The 19624-nt window shown below is 36.8% G+C and overlaps 1 pseudogene; it reads right to left on the bottom strand.

The window, feature by feature from the left end:
* The window catches only part of LOC109062533, an 82297-nt pseudogene that overhangs the window by 61692 nt on the left and 981 nt on the right, over nucleotides 1–19624 (bottom strand).

The following is a 19624-nucleotide window of genomic DNA, read 5'->3' as shown; positions in this document are numbered from 1 at the left end:
TAGCACTAACTAGCATGTTGACCTATAAGCTGTTCTTCAGCAGGGACAGCTAATGCAATGCTTTTTACGTTGGAAAAGACATTTCAGACTGCATCTCTGTACTCTGCATGTTGACAGTCTCAAATATTACTTGAAGGAAACATCCAGCAGCGCGGCGAGAGAGCTGTGTGTGAGCTGTCACTTCAGTGTTATCATACTCGTATTTGTTTTATCATGTCAAATGCAAAGTTTCTCCATATGTTCCCAGAGGACATGTGAAGGAAAAAATATCAAATTGGCTCTGTCCCAGCAGATTCGCTTGCAGCTAATCATTAATTTCAGATGAAATGAAAGCCACAAGCAATGGCCTACTGGCCTTGTTTCAGTTCCCAGATGAGTGGAATGACACATGTAGTTTTCTTTTAAGTCTGACTTACTTTCGCTGTTTTTAAGGAGGTCAGGTATGTTGGAGCCAAAAGTGTGTCAGATACTGTACTGTATGTAGCAGGGATAATCGCTTTCGATTTTATCAGCCATTCTAAGAGAGATATTTAGGAGAAACACTGGCATTTATAGACAAAATAGATAATAAGGTTGTCTACTAACATATCAAGACATTGTTAAAGTGGATCGTTTAAAGCCAAACAAGTACATAAGATCAGATATAACACATAACATCAGCCTCATTCATGAAACACAAGCAAAACAAATTTCTCTTAAAACCATTCTGCGATTAATTTGAAAGTATATTTATGAACAGTTTACACAGGAATATGTTCTGCTCATGTTTTATGAATGCAGCCCATTGGATGCACTTAAAAATGTCTATGCAACCTTATAGAAATTACACCTTTCATTGATGCAATGTGTGTTAAAATCAATGTCAGATCGTTTCCCACCTTTTAACAACATCTATTAAAATGTGAAAAAAAGAAAAAGATCTGGCATAATTTGTCATAATTTCATCTATTAAATGGATAAAAGCTAGGGTGCAAAATCATTTCTTGCTGTAGACACCCACATTACACTGACAATAGGAGTCAGGGTTTGGCTGGCTAGCACAGGCTATTATGTGTGCAGAGAAGCATCTTTCTCCATTCACAGCCATTCAAAAGTAGACAAAATACCAAACATTTCATTATATTTTAGTGGATGCTTCACTGGTATTTTGGGCGAGCTCTTAACAGCGTGAAATAGGCTTCTGTTATTTCGAAAAGTGTTTTCTTTGCAAGGAGTTGATGCATCTATAGTGTGATCAGTCACATGGTCTTTATGGCTCAATTTTTTTTTTTTTTTTTTCTGGAAACGACTGCCAATGAAACAAAGCAAAATGAGCAACTGCATGCCATTCTTGCTTTCTCCAGCTTTTACAGACCTCATTGACTGACGCCATAAATCTGAGGCTGCATTCACCAAACATTTTATCTGAGCACTAAGAGTTCTCCTAAATAGCAGAAAAAGTTCTAGAGTAAAACTTTCCTCTTAAAACCCATTCACAAAGCGGCTGAGAGCAGCTTTTACTAAGAAATGGGGAGAAACCTTAAGCTAAAGGAAAGTGTGGGGTTGACCTCGTTGCTATGGATGATGTCATCAAGCTTACTAAATATGATTGGCTGATAGCGGATGGGTTTCTGTTATCATGTTGCCATATTAAAAGAAAGTTTTAAATGTAGGTGTCACTAACTAAGCAAGTATATGTTCAGTTAATTGTCAGCCTCTTCCATGTCTGCATCTCGTAAAACAATCGTTACTTCTTGCCGAACTTGTACATGAAAATATTCAATTAAAGGTAAACTATCGTGAAATATTTCATCTGAGAACTTGGAAGGAAATATGGAACTGAGGTAAAGGGGAATAAGAACAGTTCCTTGATGAGGAATCATGCCTCTGCTGTTCACAGTCTACTCAAACACACCGTCCTGTAGCCAAGACACACATCTCTTCTGTAGAGCAGATAAGCAGGCAGTGAACAGTACTGCATTCTAGTCCCTTCCCTCACTAACTTCCTCGGATGCATGTCATTGCTTAGGTTGCATCAATGCCCACTACTGACAGAACTCGTGCAAATGGTTTAAATGAAAAGCCTTAAGCCATTGATAACTTGGAACCCATTTTGCAGTTTATCTATTATTTACAGTTTTTTCTATATTAATGCATCATTCTACAGACCAGCATGTGGAAGCCTTTTTCAGCCACTGGATAAAAAAAGGGAAATTGCAACGTTTTATCTCATAATTCTGTTTTTTTTTTTCTCATAATTCTGATGTTTTTCTCGGAATGGTGAGATATAAACTCATAACAACTGTGAGTAATAAAGTCAGAACTGCGAGATATAAGCTCACAATTCTGATTTCTGTTTGTATCCCACAACTCTGAATATTTTCTCACAAATCTCAGAATTGTGAGATATAAACTTGCAATTGAGAGTTAAAGTCCAATAAAAGTTAAAAAAAAATAAAAATAAATAAAAAAAGACTGGCTATTTTATTACAGTTGCAAGTTTATATTTCACAGAGTCAAAATTGTGACATATAAATGTGCAATTAGAAAAAAAGTCAGAGTTGCGAGAAAAAAATGTTACAATTGCCTTCTTAAAAAAATAAATAAAAATGTTTCAGTGGTGGAAACAAGCCTCCATTCCTATGGGAATGCTTGGGGTTTTGAGGAAAACTGAACACACACACACGTAATACGTCATAAAAATAGCTGCATTTTGGGATCCAGAACTGCCAGAAGGGTAAATATGAATAGACTCACTCTCTCAATCAGAAGTGAGTGATTTAAGATCAGCAGAATCAAATCCAGTGGAGAAGTGCTTAGGGAGCTCATGATTGTGCAAGCAGAAATCGAGGAGCAGATACAAACTACAGGCCATGCCTAACATACAAGCACACGCCTGTAATCTCAAACTATTCCTAGCACTGAAGTATCAAAATCAGTGTGGAGAAAGAAAAATATGAATGTCACTTACCCACTTAGCACAACAATGAAGTCCATTACATTCCAGCCGTTTCTGAGATAGGAACCCTTATGAAAAACAAAACCGAGCGCCACCAGCTTGATACCAGCCTCAAAACAGAAGATCCCAATGAAATAAGGCTCGGTCTTCTCCTAATGGACCCAATGATAAAGAAAAAGATCAAATGATTAAACAAAACAATTGAAAGAGAATATAATAATAAGTAATATAGAAAGGCACATTCTAATTTAGATTTTATAATGATATCAAACTTCAAAATTTACAGAGCCCGGGATATCACCTGAAGAAGAAAAAAAGACCCACAAATCTGTGGCCATGGTTTTGCAGTTTGTCCCCTCAGTTTATAAACTGCACACAAATTCTTAAACTGTTTCCTCGACTGTTTCCAAATCATGCTCATAGATTAATAAACCATACCCATGAGTTCCTAATCTGTGCTTCTAGATTTGTAAACCGTACCTTCAGATTTTGCAATCCATACCCACAAATTCATAAATCGCGTCAATGCTTTACAATCTGTTCCCATGGGTTTACAAAGTTTTTTTATTTTTTATTTATTTTTTTTATTTTTTATAAATGCTCAACGTGGCTTAATGTCCTAAAATAAAAACCAGCGAAAACTGACTGACGAATATATGAATGCAATGCACTGAACTGCATCTTAAGCATTTTCCTCCCATAGAAAACTATTAGAAAGAAAGCGCTTAACGTGTCTCAATGCAGTGATACTAAAACTCAGTATACACCTTACATTGCATTCATATTCTGGCCACATCTGCTTTCCTTTACATAGAACATATTTTTAATAAACTGTATTCCAAATTTGGCTTTATATATATATATATATAGTACAGACCAAAAGTTTGGAAACATTACTATTTTTAATGTTTTTGAAAGAAGTTTCTTCTGCTCACCAAGCCTGCATTTATTTGATCAAAAATACAGAAAAAAAATTTAATATTGTGATATATTATTACAATTTAAAAGCTTAGCTTAAATATTATACTTTAAATTATCATTTATTTCTGTGATGCAAAGCTGAATTTTTAGGATCATTATCACATGATCCTTTAGAAATCATTCTAATATGATGATTCATTATCAAAGTTGGAAACAGTTCTGCTGCTTAATATTTTTACTGCTAATATTTATTTAACATGTGATACTTTTTTAGGATACTTTGATGAATAAAAGTAAAAAAAAAAAAAAAAAAAATGAAGATATGTTTTTTAAAATATAAATATTTTGTAATAACAATATACACTACTGGTCAGTAATTTGGGGTCAGTAATTTTTTTTTCTTTCTTTATTTAAATAAAATCAATACTTTTATTCAGCAAGGATGTGTTACATTTATAAAAAGTGATAGTAAAGAAAATATATTATTAGAATATATATTATTATAATTTTTTTTATTTTGAGTAAATGCAGTTCTTTTTAACCTTTTATTCATCAAATATATTAGACAGCAGAACTGTTTCCAACACTCATAATAAATCAGAATATTAGAATGATTTCTAAATGATCATGTGATAGACTGGATGTTACATGTGACACTGAAGGCTGGAGTAATGATGCTGAAAATTCAGCTTTGCATCACAGGAATAAATATTTTTTTTTAAAGTATATTCAAATAGGAAACTATTATTTTAAGTTGTAATAATATTTCACAATAATACTGTTTTTTTTTTCTGTATTTTTGATCAAATAAATGCAGGCTTGATGAGCAGAAGAAACTTATTTCAAAAACATTAAAAATAGTAATGTTTCCAAACTTTTTATCTACATCTCAAAAATAAATATATATATATATATAAACACTGTATTTGTCCCTTAAGCCACATTCAGTGTTTCTGGCCTCATCAGCTTGCCTGTGCATAGTTTGTAGCATCAGTAAGATGTATACTGAGTTTGGTCTTTTATTATCTTAATGCATTAAAGTGGGAATTCATTTGTGAGTATGGTTTATAAATTGAGGGGGCGAATTGCAAAACCGTGGCCACAGATTTCTTCTGCAGGTGATGTCGGTTGCCACTAGCTTCTTAGTAACAGTATGCATTTTATTTTGTACTCTGGGAATCCAGTAATTTAGATCATATGTAGCATTAGTAATAGCAAGAGTTTTGAAAGGTTCAGTTATGCTTATGTAAAATGTGAATTTATCAATGTTTTTAATGCTTACCAGCCTTTTGGACATAGGTGTCTTGTCCTCACCAGGAAGATGCTGTTCCAGGGATAAAACGATGCAGTTGGCTATGATGGTGGCCAGGATCATATACTCGAATGGAGTAATGGCACAGGGGTCAAGGCAAATATCACATCAGGTGACAAAATGATAATTACTAAATTAAATAAAAGTTTGCATCTAAACAACAAAGAATCTCCTCTTCAAGACTGACACACTGTACACTTCACACATTACAAAATCTTGTACACCTTCCTGCATTAATGCCCCTGTCCTCTGTTGAAACATACACTGTATATACATAAATGTTTATGTATCAGTGTATGGACTTTTAAATGCATAGTACCTAGGACTTGCACGACTAGTGACCCAGCTGGCCAGTCAGGTTTACTGTATGTAAATGAGTCAGTGCTGCATTAATGTAGAGTCTGTGAGGGGATGAAGTGTGTATATCTTCACTGAAGACTCACTATAGCTGTATTGTCTTGTTTTAGCTCCTGTCCACACTGGATAGCCTTGTAGCGGTTTACACAAATTGTGTCTCATATGTGAACACTGAATGAACTCAGACAATGTCACATGTCTGTAGAACCAGCACTGCAGTGCTTGTAAAAGCTTTGTGAAAATAAACCACATCTTGTCGAATGGAAGAATGTTCTTCCTGCTGTCCTCAAGTACAACGAGCACAACGAAAGACATGTGATCCACAACTAGTCAACGCAGACCCAACATGTCATTTGTTGTCAACAAACCAATGTCATTAATCGCTAGTTGGTGCCATCCCTAATAGCACATTCAATTAAGTCAGTATAACTGGCTATGAACATCCACTAAATGTGCCTTTGAACAACACACAATGTTTTGTTACTGAATGATTCCATATTTTTAAAACGAATCAGGAGTCAAAGATTCAGTGACACATTCACTTGCTTTATTTCTAAAAAAAAAAAAAAAAAAAAAATATATATATAATATATATATATATATATATATATATATATATATATATATATATATATATATATATATATATATATACATATCAGCTGTTTAATCGATTGAATGAGTGACTCAGTGACTCACTTGCAGTGACCTTTAGTCTCATATTTAGAGTATAATTTTTTTATTTATTTACTTTTTATTTTATTTTTATAATTTCAATGCTATGACCACATTGCAGCCTTAAACGTTTATGTGTAATAAATCCTGTTTAATAAAAACATTTGGATGCCACTTTATTTTAAGGTGTCCCTGTGACACGTTACATATGTATACTTGCTATTATAATAACAATTAATTATGCATAATTACATGCAAGTAACTCTAAGCCAAATCCAAATCCTAACCCTAACCATATAGTAAGTACATGTAGTTAATAAATATTAATCAGTACTTAAATGTATAATTACACTGTAACAAGGACACCTTAAAATAAAGTGTAACCAAATTTTATTTAATTAATTTATTTATTTTATTTTATTTTATTTATTTTTTTGTAATGTCTATTCAATGCAAATACAATAAAGATTTTAAATCATCTTTTGAGGGCTAATTTATCTGCCCAAATTGGTGTGTGATTAATTGGCGATTAAGTATTGGGCACAGCATGCAATTCATTAAATAAAACATTTTAACCAATTAAATTTAATCTATTAAAAAGTGTAATTGATTGACAGCCCTATGAGGTAAAGTAGAGTTGACAGTGTAATTATATATGTAGCTACAGAAATTAATTATGGATGCAATTAAAGGTATTTTTAAATTCAAGAAAAATGTAAAACATTTATGTACACAATAAGTGCATTTTATCAAATGATTAATTTAAATGTATTAATTAAAGACACTGAATATGAAGTGTCCATTTATTGTTTTCATTTTAAGTAATAATAAAAATTAACTACATGTTTATAGGGGTGATTTATAATAATCCCCAATGTAATTGAGCTGATAAATTTATCCAAGTATCTTTCCTGATGTTGGTATTAAAATGGACAGTCTTAGAAGTTTCTGTGACTTGGCTGTCCCTATTTATATACAGTATATATATATATATATATATATATATATTATATATATATATATATATATATATATATATATATATATATATATATATATATATATACATATACACACATACACACACACACACACATTTTAAAAGTTTACTGTAAAATAAAATAACTTTTTTTTTTTTCTTTTTCCTCCCACTTGCTGTAATGAAGAGGTGACCTAATATGATTTTCTAAACAGTTTGCAGGAAAGTCTATTTTTAAAATGCATTCACATTAGACACAAATAAATTACCACACAACTTGTAAACTCAAATTCTGGATTCTAGACACAAATAAATTACCACACAACTTTGTTTTTTGCTAAAAAACAACAACAACAAAAAAAAATTGTGGTAACTCTGCCATACATTTTTATGTGTGGTGGGAGAAAACAACAACAACAAAATTCTGGATTCTGATGGCAATAAAATCACCAACTAGCCAACATAACAATATCCAAAGGGTTTTTTTTTTAATTTTTTTTTTTTTTTTTTTTTTTTTTTTTTTTTACCACTTAATAACCATCACTTTTACTGATGATCATATTTTGTCATTTGAACAGAAGTTTTAAAATGTAGCACTTACAGTAAGTCGTCTACACTGGCTGTGCAACAAACATGAATGATATCTCAACTCATGCAGCTTGATATAATAATACTTTTCTACGCAACCAGGGGACCAATTTTCACCATTGTTGTCAGATAAGATGGTTGCAAGTGAGGTAAAATACTTGGAAACTATTATACAGCCACAAAAAAAATGGCATTATAAAATAACAAGCATAGTAATGTCAGTTCAGTCAGGGATGCACTAACCTAGAATTTTCAGCTTTTTTATTTTTGGCATCTCTCTAGCAGCGAGGATTGCCATGGCAACCTGCTTTCTACAGTTAACCTCCTCCGGGGAGGGTTGACTGCGAGTTTTGCTCACCTGAGAAACATCCAAACATTATCTCAAGTGCTGCTTGTAATGTGCTTTCAGGCTCAAGTATGAAAATTATGTGCATTCCTCATAGGCATGTGCAATGACCTGAAATCTGTTGCTGCTGATTGGATCGGTAGAGGTGAACTGAATTCATTAAAGCTGAAGGTATGTCAGAAAACATGAAATATATACTCTATTCAGTTTGTTGTGTAATATAGTAGCCAGTTGTTCAACAAATATTGAAAAGAACAAGTAACGAAAGCCACAGAGTACATGTGGGCTTATACATGATGTACAAGAAACCAGGAACTAAATCAAGGTGACAACTACTATTAGTTAAGTAGTAGAAGAACTAGTAGTCAGCAAGTCTAATAAACATTACAATTTCCTCATATCCATATGTCTGTTTCTTCTTTAAGAGTTGTAGCTTATTCGCTTTGATTCTAAACTGATATAAAAAAACATGTAGTAGGCTATATAACATGCTGCACAAACAGTAATACGCATCCACTATATAACAGCATGTATTTGAGTGTAATACTAGTACAGTGTCTTGGGTTCTGTCCCACCATTGCATAACAGACATTTTTCAGTATGTGTTCAAAATATTAATGAAATCTGTAGCTGGGTAATTGTCCAAAACAGTTTGCTAGGGAAAGACATTTGTGATTAATCTTCCCCAAACACAATCTCAGGGGCTTTGATATAATCATTCTGAAATTATATAACTATATAAACTATAGCCCAGAGAAAAATTGCATCGTTCATAAATTGTTCTTTTTAGAAAACTTAACTGAGTTGTCATTATGTTTTATTTAAATACCAACTTTGTCTCAGATGTCTCTCCCAGTGTTCTAACAAATAGATAAATGAGATAATTATTGTATACAGTAAGAGTTAAGTATGGAAGCAGATTAGTCTCAAATATAATTCACGCAAAAAACACGATTCACACATGCGTAGAATTTCACATGCATGAAACCTAATTCACGTACACACAAAAAAAATTCACGTGCGTGTAAAAAAAATATATATTCACAAAAAGCAATTCACATGCGCAAAATAAAATTATATATTCATAAAATACATTTCACAAATGCAAAACACAATTCGTAGATATACAACTGTCCACAAAAACCTTTGAATGTTTAAAATGTACGAGCGTCAGAATGTACAAATCGTCATTTACTACGAATCCACTCGGATTTGTGTGTGTGTGTGTTTTTGAGACTTTTCCTGGCAGAGCTCTCTTCCCACGTGGGTCTGTCGTACTCTTTAACCAATCAGATGCGAGCTTACCATTCAACCAATCATATCATAAGCCACTGAGAGTGCATTCAAGGAGCACGATTCTGCGCACCTTTTGCGCAATATGGATTAATTAGAATGGAAATTAAGCCTTTACATCAGTAATCCCTGAACATCTGAACATGTGCAAAACTACTCTCCTTGAATGCACTCTCAGTGGCTTATGATATGATTGGTTGAATGGTAAGCTCGCATCTGATTGGCTAAAGAGTACGACAGAGCCACGTGGGAAGAGAGCTCTGCCAGGAAAGTCTCAAAAACACACACACACAAATCCGAGTGGATTCGTAGTAAATGACGATTTGTACATTCTGACACTCGTACATTTTAAACATTCAAAGGTTTTTGTGCACAGTTGTATATCTACGAATTGTGTTTTGCATTTGTGAAATGTATTTTATGAATATATAATTTTATTTTGCGCATGTGAATTGCTTTTTTGTAAATATATTTTTTTTTTCATGCACGTGATTTTTTTTTTTGTGTGTGTACGTGAATTAGGTTTCATGCATGTGAAATTGTCTACGCATGTGTGAATCGTGTTTTTTGCATGAATTATATTTGAGACTAATCTGCTTCCATAGTTAAGAGCCATAAAAATGAATGTAGGTAGCTTTAACAGATTTGTCTGTTCTTGTGATTATTCAACTATACTTGGGTTCCAACTTTATGTCATTCTGCTGAAGAATGCACAACCATCAACTATGAACCCAGCAAGCAAACTGTCCTCTCTTAGTCAAGGACTGAGACACACAGAGGCATACGAAAACATGCATCTATCTACATTTACTACTCTACCACTCCAAAATGTACCTATACATACAATTCACTGCAGTTTCCCATTTGAAATGAATGCTACTGGCAGTAAATCACCAACAACTTTAATTCCTGTTCATGTAAATTATGATTACAAGGGCAAATTATCCATTAATAAATACTTCTTTTTGCAAGATACTTCACATGATACCATATTATGACCTCAAAACACTTCCACCATAGTGTGTGATTTATAAACTAACACATTGCCATGTCTGTATCACGTAACCATCTGTATTTGTATGGCTTTTCTGACTAAGTAAACTTGCTCTGTAGCGCACCCGGTACAGAATTGCTCTTATGATGAGAAGTGCTCATGTGTGAGTCCCATGAAACATGAGTCATGATGAAAGAGCTCAAAGACGTGTAGAAGCACGTTAAAATGGCATGGTAGGTTCAGCAAATGCATTTTTATCTCACAATTACTTTTGTTAACACTGTAGCTTTTATAAGCTATGGAGTCAAGATTGCTGCATCAGACCAGAACAGTCGTGTCTTTATTCTTTTCTCACTTTCTGCATCTTAACTACGCATCAACAAAACTCTCCAACTCTTAATGTGTGTGTATGTCGCTGATGTGTGAATTATGTATCAGTGATGTGTGGGTTGCTTGCCCCTACAACACTGTCATTTAGGTTTGGTGTAGGTGCGTTATTTATTTATTTATTTTTTTAGCTGCAATAGAGCACTGACCTTTTAGCACCACTCACTGGACATTTCATTTCAAAACGGCCGCAATACAGACAATTAACCTTGCATCTGTTTTGGATACAATTAAACATCCTTTTAGTGCCACTTGCTGAACATTTCATTTTGAAAGTGTCGCAAAACATCCAAAAAGCTACGTGATATCATTCTGCAGAAATGCCACTACATGCACATTTTTCCAACTGGCCTGGTTTTGTAAGATTTCTCATTTGGTAGATTTTAATGAGACTGTTCTCAAATATATTTGTTTAAATGTTGCAATTACAGGCGAAGTCATGTTGAATGGTGTTCACTCTTTTCCCTCACTTTGGCCCAAGAATGCCAGATTTCTCACCTCCATCTGCTGTCACGTTCACAGCCATGAGTCCACACTCATGCCGACCATGGACCCTGAGTCAGCACCCATATCTGCTACAGATGAGGTCATATCCATCTCAAACCAAACTTGTGTACTATCAGCACCCAAGCTGTTCATATCTACAAAACGGGATCTCAGACTCCCTGCATCAAACCAGAAGATTCCCTTTTCTGCAGCCTTTTCCAGAGTTCTCAGTTATGCGTTCCTTGTCATAAGCTGTGTTCACACCTGGTATTAACATGCGTCTGGTCAGTCGGATCACAAGTAGATGAGGGAGACACATTCCCATTTACACCAGGTGTTTTAATCCATCTCTTTTGTCATATTCGACCACTTTCCTGATTTCTTTGTGGTAAGAGTCTATAGGTGGGTGTACTGTATGTATGTTTTTTTTTTCTTACCTTTCAATCTAATATTGTGAAATAAGCTCGTGCAATTTACATATGAATGCTAAAAGAGACAATGGAAAATGATACGGAGAGCAGCAGCTTATGTTTCTGCTCTGACAGCTGCAAAACTACACCAAACTGTGGGTTTGTGTCAAAATCAGGACTGGTAAGAGAACATTGTGCTTTTTACATTTTTTATCGCCATCAAACCAAACTTACGATTTCAGATGGCTAGCATGCTTCAATAACAGGAGGCGGTCTTTAGTGGTTGTTTGAACACATTCAACAACATCTATTCTAAAGCATTTTCGACTACCTCAGAATCAGAATCAGAATGAGCTTTATTGCCAGGTATGTTTACACATACGAGGAATTTGTTTTCGTGACAGAAGCTCCACAGTGCAACAGAATGACAGCGACAGAACAAAAACACAGATAATAAAAGAATTAAAAAAATTAAAAAAAAAAAAAATAGAACAAGTAAGTAAGGAATAACAATATACAAATTGACAATTGTATGTGCAGGTATATTACAATAGACCAGGGGTCGGCAACCTACGGCACGCGTGCTAACAGTGGCACGCAGAGGGATAATCTCTGGCACACAAGCAATGGGGAAAACTGCATACTGAAGTACATTTTGAGGTAATAACTTCTCATAGTGACACAGCCTGTTAGGAGCTATAAATACTATTAAAGTGTGAGAATTAACTTGCTCTAGTCTACGGATGTGCACGCGACTGCTGCACATACAGCACTTAAGATCAAAGCCTCAACAGTCTAACAGAACTCATCAATGTCAAAATGACTGAGATGACCAATCAAATCAAAGTAGGCGGGGTTTACTGTTCATAGAAGCAGAACGCGAAGCATCAGTTTAACGTTAAAGAGAGCGAGGTAAGATAAAGCGGCAAATCATTTAATATTAGTAAACTTTTAACGATACGTTTATGGTAGAAATGTTAAATTACTGACAGCTATATCCAGTGATGCAAACTACTCCTTTTTTTTCTCTCTCTTCTCAAATATGGCCACTTGATTTTGAGAGAGAGAGAGAGAGAGAGAGAGAGAGAGAGAGAGAGAGAGAGAGAGGTAAATTGTGTGCGTTTTTCCCTCTATACACCCCCCCCCCCCCAAAGAGAAATATAATGTAGCCATTCAGTATCGATTAATAAATGTTGCATGGCTGCACTGACAACAAGTTTATAAGCTTATGAATGTTACTTTTTGCACAGCGCAATCAGATCTCTGTGTGCCAGTGGTGTGTGTTTGTGTGTGTGTGTGTGTAACAGTTTGAATGCATTGGCCTTATCACACACACACACACACAACCAAACACACACACACACACACACACACACAACAACACACACACACAAACACACACACACACACACACACACACATACAGTGTTGTGTACAGTACGGTCACACTGTATATCTTTTATTCAAGAAACTTTTGAAAAGTTTAAAAAACAATTTATGAAAAAAATCTTCAGAAACTATTTGCATGAAAATCAAATAGGCCTGTAATTTTTTATTTATTATTATTATTATTTTTTTTTAATCGTATCATTTAAAAATGTGTATGTACTGTACAAAGCATTAATGCATTCTATATAATACAGAATCCATTAAAAAAGGGTGGGGGGGGGGGGTTGTTGGCACAGTGGTTAACCAGAAAAATTAAAAATGGCACGTCATGCTGAAAAGGTTGCCTGCAATAGACAGTTTAGTATGTACAGGTATATTATGTACAAATTGAAATGTAGACTAAGTATGTGTGTTAGATAAATAAGTGTATGAGTGTATAAATAGTGTTGTGTGTTCCACAGTTATTGTCAAGTGTTCATGAGATGGATTGCCTGAGGGAAGAAACTGTTCCTGTGTCTGGCCGTAATGGAGAATGGAGGGTTGTACCGATGATTCTCTCAGCAGTCCGGACTACCCTCTTTAGCCTGATGTGAGGGGTCCAGAGTGATTTTGCCAGCCCTTTTTCTAACTCTGGATGAGTACAGTTCTTGAATAGGATGGAGGGTTGTACCGATGATTCTCTCAGCAGTCCGGACTACCCTCTTTAGTCTTCTGAGGTCAGATTTAGAAGCTGAGCTGAACCAGACAGTTACTGAAGTGCAGAGGACAGATTCAATGATGGCGGAATAGAACTGTTTCAGCAGCTCCTGTGGCAGGTTGAACTTCCTCAGCTGGTGAAGGAAGTACAACCTCTGCTGGGCCTTATTCACAATGGAGACAATGTGAATGTCCTACTTCAGGTCCTGAGAGATAGTGGTGCCCAGGAACCTGAATGACTCCACTGCAGTCACAGTGCTGTTCATGATGGTGAGTGGGGGGAGTGCAGGGGGGTTTCTCCTGAAGTCCACGATCATCTCCACTGTTTTGAGCGTGTTGAGCTCCAGGTTGTTAAGACTGCACCAGACAGCCAGATCTTTAACCTCCTGTCTGTACACAGACTCGTCACCGTCCTGAATGAGGCCGATGAGTGTGGTGTCATCTGCAAACTTCAGGAGCTTGACAGAGGGGTCTTTAGATGTGCAGTCATTGGTGTACAGGGAGAAGAGCAGTGGGGAGAGAACACATCCCTGAGGAGATCCAGTGCTGATTATACGGGTGCGGGATGTGTATTTTCCTCACTAGCTGCTGCCTGTCTGTCAGGAAGCTGTTGATCCACTGACAGATGGAGGTGGGCACGGAGAGCTGAGTTAGTTTGGGCAGGAGAAGGTTTGGAATGATCGTGTTAAAGGCCGAGCTGAAGTCCACAGTGATGGCCACAGCCATGGCCTCACAACCAGCTAGATGTTGCAGAACATAATGCAGTCCAATGTTGACTGCATCGTCCACAGACCTGTTTGCTCTGTAGGCAAACTGAAGAGGATCCAGTAAGGGTCCAGTAATGTCCTTAAGGTGGGCCAGCACCAGTTTTTTAAATTACTTCATGACCACAGACGTAAGAGCCACAGGCCTGTAGTCGTTTAGTCCTGTAATTTTGGATGGGGATGATGGTGGAGAGTTGAAGCATGAAGGGACTTCCACAGCTCCAGTGATCTGTTGAAGATCTGTGTGAAGATGGGGGCCAGCTGGTCAGCACAGGATTTCAGACAGACTGATGTGACAGAATCTGGGCCTGGTGCTTTTTTCCTTTTCTGCTTCCGGAAGACCTGGCGCACCTCCTCTTTGCTGATCTGAATTGCAGGTGTGGGGGAGGGGGGTTGCAGGAGGTGTGAATGGTGAGGGCGGTTGTTTGGAGAGGTGTTCAGGGCTGGTTGCAAGAGGTGTAAATGGTGTGAACAGTTGTGTGGAGAGGTGTTCAGGGCAGGTGATGGGTGTTCTTCTTTCAAACCTGCAGTAAAACTCATTCAGATCGTCTGCCAGTCGTTAATTCTCCACAGTGCTGGGGAATGGTGTCTTGTAGTTGGTGATCTCTTTCAGACTTTTCCACACTGATGCTGAGTCGCTGGAAGTAAACTGAGTCCTTATTTTTTCAGAATAATTCCTCTTTGCCACTCTGATCTCCTTTTCCAGTGTGTATTTAGCCTGTTTTTACAAGACATTGTTCCCTTTCCAGTAAGCATCTTCTTTGGCCTGACTGAGCTGTCTGAGTTTTGCAGTGAACCATGGTTTGTCATTGTTGTAAGTTAAATCAGTCCTGGTAGGAATGTCTTCACAGAAACTGATATAAGATGTTACAGTCTCTGTGAGCTCATCCAGATTGGTGGCAGCAGCTTCAAAAGCACTCCATTCAGTGAGGTTAAAACAAGATTGTAAATCCTGCTCTGCTTCATTAGTCCATCTTTTTACAGTCCTTAATACAGGTTTAACTGATTTTAGTTTCTGCCTGTAGGTTGGTATAAGATGATCCAAACAGTGATAAGAGCACCTCAAAGCTGCTCGTGGAACAGAGTGATATGCATCCTTTATTGTGGTGGAACTGATCCAATATATTACTGTCTCTGGTGGGACATGTGATGTGCTGTCTGTATTTTGGCAGTTCACGGAAGAGATTTCCTTTATTAAAGTCACCAAGAATGATTAAAACACAGTCCGGGTGTTGTTGTTCTGTCTATGTTATCTGATCAGCGAGTTTCTGTAAAGCTGAGCTCACGTGTACTTGCGGTGGGATGTAAATACTCACCAGAATGAACGAGTGAAACTCCTGCGGCGAATAGAATGGCTTGCAGTTAATGAAGAGTGTTTCTAGCTCTGAACAGCACATCTTCTTTAACACTGTTACATTTGTACACCACCTTTCCTTGATGTAAAAGCATGTCCTGCCGCCGCACGATTTCCCTGTTGATTCTGTGTCGCGGTCCGCTCTGAACAGCTGAAAGCCCGGCAGATGAAACGCGCTGTCTGGAATGGCGTCGTTTAGCCAAGTTTCCATGAAACACAGAGCAGCAGAGTGCGAGAAATCCTTATTTGTCTGAGAGAGCAGAAGGAGTTCGTCCATTTTGTTGGTTAGAGAGCGGAGGTTCGCCAGATGGATGCTAGTCAATGGCGTTCGAAATCCGCGCTTTATGAGCTTCCCGAGGGCGCCGGCTCTCTTCTCACATCCTGAAGCGTGTGATCAGCACAGCTGCTCCGCCGACGAAAATGTCCAGCAAAACATCAGAACAGTCGAAAACCAGTAATATATCAGGTGATGTGTTTTGGCCCGAATGTTCAGCAATTAGTCTCTGGTGAAACTAATTGCATGAATATAACTAAAGATGGGATCGACAAAAATGCATCTTAAAGGCAACCTGTTGTGCTTTTCCAACTTTAGTTAGTGTGTAATGTTGCTGTTTAAGCATAAAAAGGTCTGCAGGGTTGAAAAAAAGGGGAGCGAGGCCTGGTTGAGCTGCACTACAGAAGATGTAGAACAGCGGCTGCTTTAGTAGCATGTTGTCTCTATGTCGTGGTTATGATAAGGGCTGTGACATTTCGGGACACAGTCTAAGTGGTTTGCCAATCACAATGCACTGGACCAGCTAACCAACCACAACACATTTTGTGTTTCGGAAGAAGGGGTTTCATCGAAACAGGAAGTAAACAGCGAGAATGAGTCAGTTTGGGAAGAGAGGTGCTGCAATAATGTAAAACATGTGAAAAACAATGTGCTTTTGGAACAGTCAAGCATGAAAACCTATTCTTGTGCACCCCAAAAACTAAATCAAGACTCTGTAACAGGGCATAACTGGCTAGGTGCACGAGATGGTGTCAGTGAGCTTCGGCGTCGCGAGTGTGGGCATGCTTACTTCCGGTCCGTGCAACATTTGCATAAAAAAAAAAAAATTCTCCTTGCATTATTGTGTCTCTCTGTGTGGAAATTCATCAAGATACAATGCGGAGATTGCTTCATTCTTTCTGCTGCTGATTATGCAGTTCAGCGTCAGTGGTTAGTCAAAATCCACAGGGATTTCTTCATTCAAACACAAACCACACAAATGAGCAGTAATGTACTTTTCCGGAGAGCTGATTTTGTTCTGACTGCTATCCATGAGATCATAAGGTGTGTGACTGTCAAATGAGAAACTCAGAGATTCAACCTACCTTATGGACTCAGTGTATGTTTTATTAACTTTATTTGGTAACCTTATTTATAACTGTATCTGTATAATTTATTGTAGGTTTGCATTTGTTAATAGATCGGCGTTTGTATTTGCCTGTGTGTTTTTATTAGTATGTATCTGTTTTGTGAAAATGAGTTTATGAGTATCTGTTGCATAAATCATTATCTAGTGTCTAGAGCAGTGCATACAGTATATTTTTTATGAACTGTTTCCATTAATAAACTAAAGTAAAACAAACCTTTAAAATATATCTATAGCTATTTATTAATTTGATATTTTTATTCATTTAAAAATATGTTTTTGTGCAAAGTGTAAAGGTAACATAAAATATGTTGTGAAAATGTTGATGGAACAAATCGATGTATGAAGATTAATTGTCTCACAAGGCAAATGGTATAGTCGATGCAATACAAACATTTTTGAAAAATAAGTAACTTGTACATTTACATAATTGGTAAGGGAACAAGAAATTGTGTAGCAATGTGTACACAGCATGAGTTCAAGTCAACTTTCATTTCTTGAACAGTAGGGATTAGTGCATTCTTTCATTTATCTCTGCCTGACCCAAACATCCGGATGGCTCAATTAACATTTATAGAACTGTAATGATAGCAATGCAGATTTTAATTGCATTTTAAGTGATATCATAAATCCTGTAAAGATATATAAAAGGTAATATTTGGGTCTCTCTCTGCACTGTCGTTTAGCAAAACCGGAAGTGTCTATTCCCACACCCAATAGACCGGAAATCCATCATACGCAAATGGCTAATAGGACCCCTTTAATAAACAGGGCCATAGAGACCACTTATGTCACAAGTGATGTCATGACTGCCATTCCAGAGTCCACTGCATTCTGTTCTCCAGGATGTATATGCGTTTCCTGGGCCAGGTTTTAATGTCACGACCCTTGTCTCAGGTCAAAGTGAGGGCAACCCTGCACTCTGCTATAGCCCCTGTGTGTTTCACGGTTGCTACAGCTCCTGGCTCCAGTGCTTGCCACATCCATCCATTCTCGAGCCCCAATCATGTCTACCCTCGCTTCTTAATCAGCCACACCAAGCCTTGTTCCCAAGTTCATCTCTTCTGCCCATGCACTCCTGCCAGTTAGTTTTGAACAATGGCTTGTCAAAGGCACCGCCGGTTGTGCATGTCAAGTCACGTCACTGCAATTAATATCCCAGCCCATCTGCTTGTGTTTGCAATCACAGAGTCAGTTTCTACAGCCAGTGTCGATCACTATCCAGCACCACCATAGGGTCACAATCCAAGCCCACCACAGTCCTGAATCTCAGGTCCTCCACAGCCGCAAGTTTAGAAACCTGTGTTTCAGGTACACTTTAGTGTTCAGGTTTGCAGCACGGTGCCCAGCAAACCCAGATCACAGCTGTCAATATCCACCAGCACTGAACCATTATTGAGTTTGAGTTACCATGATTGAATTGTTTAAAGTTTAGGATGTTATCCAATGCTTTGGCCATAAGAAGTCCAGCCCCACACTCTCAAATGGGTACTAATATGTACCAATAAGGTACTAATATGCACCTTTTAGGCACTAATATGTATAAGGTACTAATATGCACTCTTTAATGGTAAATAAGGTACAAAAGTGTACCTTTTCAAAAGCTACTGCACCAGTGACCGATTTATACCTTTTTTTTTTTTTTTTTTGAGAATGTAGGGAAGTGGCTCTGTAAATCTTTCGTTGGTTTATGGTGTCATGCTGCGTACTTGTCTTTTTGTTGTAATATTTGTTATGTCTTTATTTTAAAGTTCTGTTTTTCGGTATTGAACTGTATTCAGGTCTGTCTTGTCATCCTCAATTAGTCCTTAGGTCTTGTTGATTAGTCAAGTCTTATTATTGGACATGCATTCATCCAAAACATTACAAAGAACTGCAAACGCACATATACAGTCTGCATTTCTTTCATTCTTTCATTCTTGAACATGGATTCTTCCAGCCCACAAAAGAAATGTACATTTTCACATCAAGGTCAGATGGACAGAAAATTCAGATTATTTGGTATCGGAGAGAAATGTTTGCATTTGTATTGAATTGTCTGTCTTTTAAATGCTTGGCAAATATGACAACACATGTAAGATTACTGGATTCTTAAATATGAGAAGCTAAATATCTCAATATGCTTTAATTTAATCTCATTGTGTTCTGATCTGGACACTTAATTTGTTTAGTGGCAAGCAAACAAAACCAATAGTTTTAATGTAGGAACTGTGTGCTTGTAGAAGTTTCCCCAACTCATTTTAGCATTTCTTACAATATTTAGATATGCAAAGCTCTCACAAGTGGTTCTGATTATGAAGTATAATTTATAAAAACTGTTTCGCCCCAGAATGAG

This window comes from Cyprinus carpio, chromosome A2, assembly GCF_018340385.1.
Source record: "Cyprinus carpio isolate SPL01 chromosome A2, ASM1834038v1, whole genome shotgun sequence".
Taxonomy (NCBI): domain Eukaryota; kingdom Metazoa; phylum Chordata; class Actinopteri; order Cypriniformes; family Cyprinidae; genus Cyprinus; species Cyprinus carpio.
Note: the sequence above shows the minus strand (reverse complement) of the source record. Positions and strands in the feature narration are given on the sequence as shown.